Source organism: Loxodonta africana, chromosome 10 (genome assembly GCF_030014295.1).
Source record: "Loxodonta africana isolate mLoxAfr1 chromosome 10, mLoxAfr1.hap2, whole genome shotgun sequence".
In the NCBI taxonomy this organism is placed as follows: Eukaryota; Metazoa; Chordata; class Mammalia; order Proboscidea; family Elephantidae; genus Loxodonta; species Loxodonta africana.
In genome coordinates, this window is record NC_087351.1 from 25,009,705 (window position 1) to 25,017,924 (window position 8,220).

General features: G+C 35.3%; 1 pseudogene; it reads right to left on the bottom strand.

Moving 5' to 3' along the window:
- Nucleotides 1-707: 707 nt before the first annotated feature.
- On the bottom strand, nucleotides 708-4,580 carry LOC100654485 (olfactory receptor 4K15-like; annotated as a pseudogene).
- Between the last annotated feature and the right edge of the window lie 3,640 nt (nucleotides 4,581-8,220).

Below are 8,220 nucleotides of genomic sequence, written 5' to 3' on the forward strand. Positions count from 1 at the left end.
TGAATAACTTGGTATCATAAGGTTCAAAGATGAACATATTTTTTTCCGCTTTGGTAGTGGGAATTATAGACTTGTTTTCTGAGACTCTAAAGAATGGGGTCTAGAAGAGTCAGTTAACATTATACCAGATTGTAAAACTAGAACATAGTAGAAAAATCTAAGAGATGCCTTTAATATAATAAAAGAGAGAAAGCCTAAAATAATCTGCAGTGGGGAATCCTAAAAAACCTTAGTCTTACAAGAAACCTTGGAGGGGTGACTTCATGAGAATCCCATTGATCTCCCAATAGGATTCTGTTGCCTTCTGAGCCTGCTCTAGGCAATTTAAAAATAGAATATTGACTAAATAAAAAGGCAAAAATACAAAAGCAATGATTTATATCAGTATTAATATGTAAAATTATTCTGTTGAAAAGATAGGGATCATGAAGACCTAGGGGGAGAGGGAATATTTTATACCAGGATTCAGGCTTTCATCATCATGAAGACTGCGGTAGAAAATTATAACTCATCTCTGAAGTAACCCAAGTTTTATTATTATTAAGCAGACAATAACATAACCAAATACAAAATACATTGGTAAATTTATTCAATAAATTGTTACCCTTGATTAATACTTATTAAGCAGCCACTTTGAACAAAGGTTTGTGAAAAGTGTTGATGTAAATGTCTTCTGCTAGATAGATGTGACCTTTTACACATTCACTGATGCCATTATCATCATTTATAGAATTGTCTTTAAGCTGTTATGTAGTACAGTATTAAATCTCTTCTTAACTAGGTATTTCATATATTGTACATAATACATCATCTGGTATATATCGTAAGTTACTTATGTAAGTATATCTATTATATCTATGGTATAAAGAAATATACCTGTTATCATTCAAAAGTGGGGTCTGAACAGTACTTTTTTGAGAAGGAAGGGCACAGTTTATTTGTGAGTAAATGTCATTTCCCATTGGTTCACAGCCAATAAACCCGCGTCTTAGGTATGATTTGAATAAACAATAAAAAAGTGCAAACAGAAATAAAAAGAGAGGAAAAAAAAGTGCAGGGAAGAATATTAAAATGGCTAACATTCATTCTATTACTTTTATATTATCATAGCAAATCATCCTTTAATCCCAGTTACTCAATCAGTCCTTTCCACTGGTCAAAATGATTTGCTTTAACATCCCAGCAATTACATTTGTAACAGTCTAGAGACAAGACTAAAGTGACAATGGTCTTGTGGGCTTATTTTGTTTCCAGGACAAAAGCATTTCTTATGACTGTTGATGCCTGGCCAGGCTGCAGACACCGGTTTTTCAGTTTTGACATAGCAGTCTTCATCTCTTTGTTTCTTAGAGTGTAGATAACTGGGTTTAAGATGGGAGTAATGATGGTGTAGAACACAGCAAGAACTTTGTCTACTGAATAACCACTGAAAGGCCATACATAGATGAAAATACATGGTCCAAAGAACAATGTGACCACAGTGATGTGGGCAGTCAGTGTGGAGCGGGCCTTTGCCATGCTAGCAGAGGAGCGATTTCTCACTGTGATCAGTATCACCGTGTAGGAGACCACCAAGAGGAGGAAGGAACTCATAGAAAGAAAGCCACTGTCTGCCACAATTAGTAGACTGACAACATAAATGTCAATGCAGGCTAGCTTGGTCACTAGAGGGAGGTCACAGAAGAAACTATCTACCTCATTAGGACCACAGAAAGGTAAGTTAACAGTAAATGCCAACTGGCTAACAGTATGGATGAAGCCAACACACCATGGAATGAGGACAAGAATAATACACACATGGCGGCTCATGATTGTCATGTAGTGGAGAGGTTTGCATATAGCAACGTAACGATCATAGGCCATAGACACAAGGAGCACCATTTCACCACCAGCAAAGAGATGGACGAAGAAAATCTGGGCCATACAGGCTTGAAAAGAAATAGTCTTCCGCCCTACCAGTAAGTCTGCAATCATTTTTGGTGTAGCAAAAGAGGCTACACATACATCTATAAAAGAGAGGTTTGCAAGGAGAAAGTACATGAGGGTATGATGGCGAGCATCTGAGGTCACAGTGAGGATGATGAGAAAGTTGCCCAGTAGGATAGCTAGTAGAGTACAGAAAATAGGACAAACAAGAAAGGCTGGAGTTCCTGAGAAGTAGAGAGTCCCAGCAGCACAAATTCGGTCACCTGAGAATGATTAGTCTCATTCATTGGCTTTGGAAGGGTCTTTATCTTCTTTTTTTATCTTCAGCTACCTGAACAGGAAAGATAGTTCAGTTAACCAACAGTAAAGGAGCTTGAGGACATGGGAGGGGCTTTGGAGTGTTAATGTTCTTTTTTTAATATAGTTGGTAGTTAATTGGCTTTTAGGGGTGGTGTGGAAAGAAGGGATCATCTTTTCCTCTTCCTTTCATGGGTTCTAAAGACCTTCTGCTATAACATTTGAAGCTCTATTCTCACTGCGAACAAGGCAGTTTTTGATATTGACTTCAGAAAATGTCACCTTCTACGACTCAGCATTCATGGAAGGATAATTACTTGTTTCATATCCCAAAGAAGTGAGATTTACTTAATAAATGTTTATTTCCATCTTTGAATTTTTTTCTCCCCCCTCTTATGCTAAAGAGCTATGGATATAATAGGATAAATGGTTATGGGTATACAAGAGGAAAACTTAGCTCCTACCTTTGTTTCAAACGAAAATACTTTGTGAAGGATAAAGAGATAGATATGTTAACTCCCTCTTCTGCCACTGACTAACTTGGTGACTTTGAACGAATTTCTTAAATCAAGACCTGCATTTTTTCAGAATGTAAGATTAAGTTGTCAAGCAACCCAAGCACTTTTCTTTTCAACATAAATCTACTCTTTTTTTAGCTCATCCTTTTCAGAAGAAGTTAAATGCCTGCTTTGCTCAGAGCACTGTACCAGGCACCGGTAATAGAGCAGTTAGCTCTGTAACTCTCTCCCTGGATGACCATTTACTAATATCATAACCTCTTGTTCATTTAGAGAAGAGCACATTCCTTATTAGATGAAACAAGAATAGCTTTAGCTTTTACTAAAATAACTATTTTTAAGCCCATTAAAATCTCTATAGTGAAAACATGAAACTATTGGAATAAAATATTCTAAATTAAAATCACAGGTACATCATTGGGCAGCTGTATGATTTTGAGCAGCTCATTTATTTAGCCTTTTAGGGATCAGAGAATAATATTACTCTGAAGGAAACGTTGAAAATGTATCTTAAGAGATTATGTAGATGAGAGCTCTGTAAACAGTTGTAATGACTACACATATATAAGCACCCTCAATGATGTATTATTTCAGATCAGAATAAGTACTTATTTCTAATAAATACAGCTACTCAAAGATGGTGTGATGTAACTTATACAAGAATGAGTTCTCATTTCCAGATGTGCTAAAGTAAAGCCAACTTTTTGTTTTTTTATAATCTTTAAGGTGAATTAAGACATGCATAGAAGGTTTTACTTGATGAGTCTCAAAAACCAAACCAAACCCACTGCTGTCAAGTCAATTTCGACTCATAGCCACCCTATAGGACAGAGTATAACTGCCCCATAGGGTTTCCACGGAGGGCCAGGTGGATTCAAACTGCCAATCTCTTGGTTAGCAGCTATAGCTCTTAACCACTAGGCCACCAGAGTTTCCTGGTGACTCTCAGGTCCCTTCTATTCTGAATCCCTGTAAAGTCAGCCTTTTCCCCAAACCTTCTATCTCTGGATAATGATGACTGGCGGATAAAGTGAAGTAGATATAAGTATAAATTACAGATGCCATCAAACCCTACCAGTTTAAAGTTAGATTCTTTAGACACTTGCTTTCATTACCTGCTCCATCCACTTCCATTTCCCCCTCCTTTCCTCTAGTGTTAGTGCATGGTTCTCAGGAAGATATTAACAAAAACCTTTCACTTGCCTAAGATAAAAAGAAGAGTGTGGACACATCTTTCAATCTATAGTTATTCAGGTTTGGAAAAGATTTAATTGTCAAATATGGGTTGCTGGAAAAACACTGACCTGACCCTGAGGAGATGCGTCATAAAAAGGTTTATTGGTAAAGAAGAATGAAACAGGCACGGGGGTCCGTGGCCAGGATGCGGTAGTCTTCAAAGAAGCGAGACAGGTCTGGTTGCAGTATTCTAATGCAATCCCTTAGGTGCCTTGAGGAGCACTTTGAGCTGTCAAAAATCTGAAAGAGTAAATAAAAAGAAAGAAGCCAGGAAGCACTGAAAACAAATTTACCAATTTCAAATGTTGCATAGAATTTAGTGTAATTGTTGCTGTATTGCTTCTGTTGGTAATAACAGTAAACTAGGAAATACATTGATATTCACAATAACTTGCAAAGACCTCTAGATGTTAAAACCAATCACGTCTCACTAACGGTCACATGAACATTGATGTTCTGGCCTGCGCTCAGCTGCATATCCTAAGACAGTGCTGCCTTCCAACTTCATCTCCTGAAATATGAATGGAGATCGTCAAGGAGTTACAGCATTGATCTCAAGGTGGAGCTCAGAAATTTCAGTAATCTTTTTTTTTTTTTTTTAATGTAAGCCCTGCCTTTTTGATTAGGAAAAAGTTTTAGTCAGGAACAGTAATCAAACACATTACAAAATATGTTTTAGGAAGTAGCCTCAGTAATAGTCATTGGTATATCTGTAAAGTCCCTGAAGTGTCAGGAAATTGAGTCATTTTGTCAAAATCCTGGTTAGAAAATCCTTAGACTTTTTTCTTCCTTTATTTCACTCTCCCTAGATTTACAGTGCAGATACAATATTTTGTCCTTCTCAGGGTTTTGTTGTATATGATCATCATATAATTAAATGAAATATTTTGTCCTGTAATAATACAATGTGTTTTACCACAGTAGTGATAAGATTCTCAAACTAGGCATCATACATGGGGTACGCTTTTCCTTACCTAGGTGCACAGCAGGTGATTCTTATTTTCATTAGTTATTTTATTTTAATATTGTCCTGTTTTGAATAGAGGCCACTCTAAATTATAAGCTTTAAAATAACTACAATAAATATATAAATGTGCTATAGAGGGAGCATTAGCCTGGATTTAGGCAATCTCCATTCTATTTGCCACAGATTTACAAATTTTTGGCAAATCACACACCCTCCCCAGCACTCTTCTTCTCTTTAAAAAAAGGGAGAGGGGCAGAATTCTCCCTCCTAAACTGTCATAATCTATAATCCTCTGGCTTTTGAAAGCAAATCAATTCAGTGTTAAAAATAATGCAACTGGTTTTATCGATGGAAACAGTATATACAATTAGATAAGTAAAACAAGCCTGGTTTTAACAAATATGATCACGCATCATTCACTCTGTAGGGTCAGGTATTTGGACAACTATTAATAGATGAAATGGGCACAGAACCTCAGAAGATTAAAGAAGAAGACAGAGAATAAATTGATTCTCTCTGCTTGTTCGTCTGACAGAATCAAGAGTCTAGGAAGCACAGAGCTCTCCTTGACCATGCCTTGTAATACCTGCACCAATCAAGTGAATTAAAATTTTTGAGGAACCACTGAATGAGGAGCAAAGGTAGAGAACCCAAGTCTTTCCAGACTTCAGCCTAACCCTTTATGCTCTCTAGGATGTTATCATCCTCAGAACACAGAAAGAAGGAAAACCATGATAATGAGTAGAAGCTAAGTAGATATTTGACATCATAGATTGTAACGATGAGTGTAAGTGATGATAATATATGTGCCTGGAATATAATAGGCACTGAAATGGAAGGGGAGTTGTAGGGAAGGAGGGGAGAGAGAGAGGAAAATCTGAGGTTTCATACCATGTTAAAGTAATCTTATAATCCATTATTCTATTGTGCTGATTGTCTTATCTCTGAAAAAATGTTTCTGAAAATATCATAATTTCATACAACATTCATCTTTCTAATATCTAGTGAATAATAAGGTCATTAATTTTCATTTTTCAAGACAAAGGAAATAGCTAGAAAATCTTATTCACACTAACTTCTCCACAATATACAAATACAAGTGTTACATACTAGGCCAATGTTATATTTCATGTTCTATTTTCTTCTTAATAATTAAAGTAGGTACATGTTAATAAAAATGAATGATATTCTTCTAGTTGATAACATAAAATGAGCTAGATTATCATGAAGGCTCTTTTTATCTCAAAATTCTAAGTGCAATATGTAATGAAAATATGTGGAGTTTGGAAAAGTTGTTCAGAATTCCTTGGACTATAATCAGAGCATCCAGCAGCTTCTTTGTTAATCAATTATTTACTTTTACATTGCCAATGTCCCTCAACCTTAAGTTTTTTCAGTTCTCAAAATACACCAGAAAAGAATTTCCCCCTTCTGCCCAAGTTTGACACATAGGAAATTATATTAATATTCTTCTCTAAAGACATCAATAGAACTCTGAAACCATAAAGTTGCATACTTTTTCCTTGTACTTAATTTAATATTATAATACTTGATTTCTGAGAAGCCTCAAAGCAAGAAGCAATAAAGGACATTCTATTAACCATTATTATACTTCATGTAGCTACTTCTTCCTTCATTTCAGGCAGCTTTTGATAGTTAATAAATACTTGTTTAACAAAAAGCTGAATGTCCTCTGAATAAGAAGCATAAATAAAACCAGAGACATATAATGTTTGTAACATCCTTCTGTTCATCAGATTGTGATTTTACTCCTATCAGAGCTGCCTGTACACCAGTGTGGTGGGCGAGTCATATAGACAGACAGGAATTTACCTCTTCCAGGAAGAGTTTCCAGTTTAACTGAGACAAAAAAACTGACCTCCCCTTTGCTGACTTCTAGTTGTCAATTTCGCATCTAGAGGATAGTTTCCTCATTGTTAATCTATTCCAAGAAAATATGTTTGAAATACATTTATAATATATGTATGAGTCCTTATTTTTCTCTAAAACCCAACCAATTACCATTTACCTGTGAGTTTTTACACTGGAAATATTTGCAAAATATCCTTGACTTGATGAATTTTAACTTGGCCTGCTGCACTCAACTATGCTAAAATAAGTTCTTCAGGTAAAGTAGTGAGGGGTCCTTTCCTTTTGCTCTCAACCACCTAATATAAAGCCTTCAATCCTGATGCCAGGAAACTGATATCATCGGAGAAGTGAAAAATCACCCTTTGGAGATCTGTGAAGTCACCCTGCATTGGGAGTAATTATGTTTTACAAAAGGATTTTTCTAGAAATGACAAAAAAAAAAAAAACTTTTTATCTAATGGTTACTACATCTCAAGGCAAAAGACTATTTGATTTCCACTCAGACTCTTAGTCAGCAAAGTAGTTTTTTGATCCTCTCAACTTTTTGTCAATAAAACAATGATACAGTCTTAAAAATGATCACCTATATAATTTTTTTATACTCAAGGTCGTTTCCCCCAATCGCAAGTTAAATCTACTGTGAGAATGCTCAAATGCTCAAATGATTCTACCATATATCCTTTCATTGAACAAATTTACTCCCTCTTCAACATGACTGGTCTTCACATATTTCGTCTCAATGGCAAATCTTCTATTTTCCCCAAGGAAAAAAGTTTAAAATGTTTCAACTAGATCTTTAAACTATGCTTTACATACTTGACTATCTCTTGAGGTTTTGATGTAAATATTAAATGATCATCTTTAAAGAAATTGAAGATGAGCTTCTGTACCACTAAGCAAACTCAGTTTTCTGCATATATCCTAGTAAACGTTTCACATACACAAGGACATATGCCTAATGACAGACAGTGAGAACAACCTAAGGGTCTGCAGATTGGGGAATGGAAAAGTAACTTGCAATATTTTAATGCAATGGCATACTATTCAATAATTAAATTAATCATTTGTACTTTATGTGGGGACATTCAGAAATTTCAAAAGCACACTGAAGAAAACAATAAATTGAAGATTATTATTATTATGATCACATTTGCATAGACTGAAAAAAGTATAAACACACACTTATAAAACAAAAGTTTTAAAACATCTGGGAAAGGAACACACACAAAATTCTAGAGTCTTGGAAGAGAATTTAAGGAAAGAGGTCAAGAAGTATATGAAGGGTAATATTACATATATTTTAAAGTTTTCCAGCAGCTATAGTAAAATATCATTATTTGCTATACATAAGGGTAAATGCAGGATGGCATTTAAATTTTTGCTATGCTTTTTTTTTCTCGAACA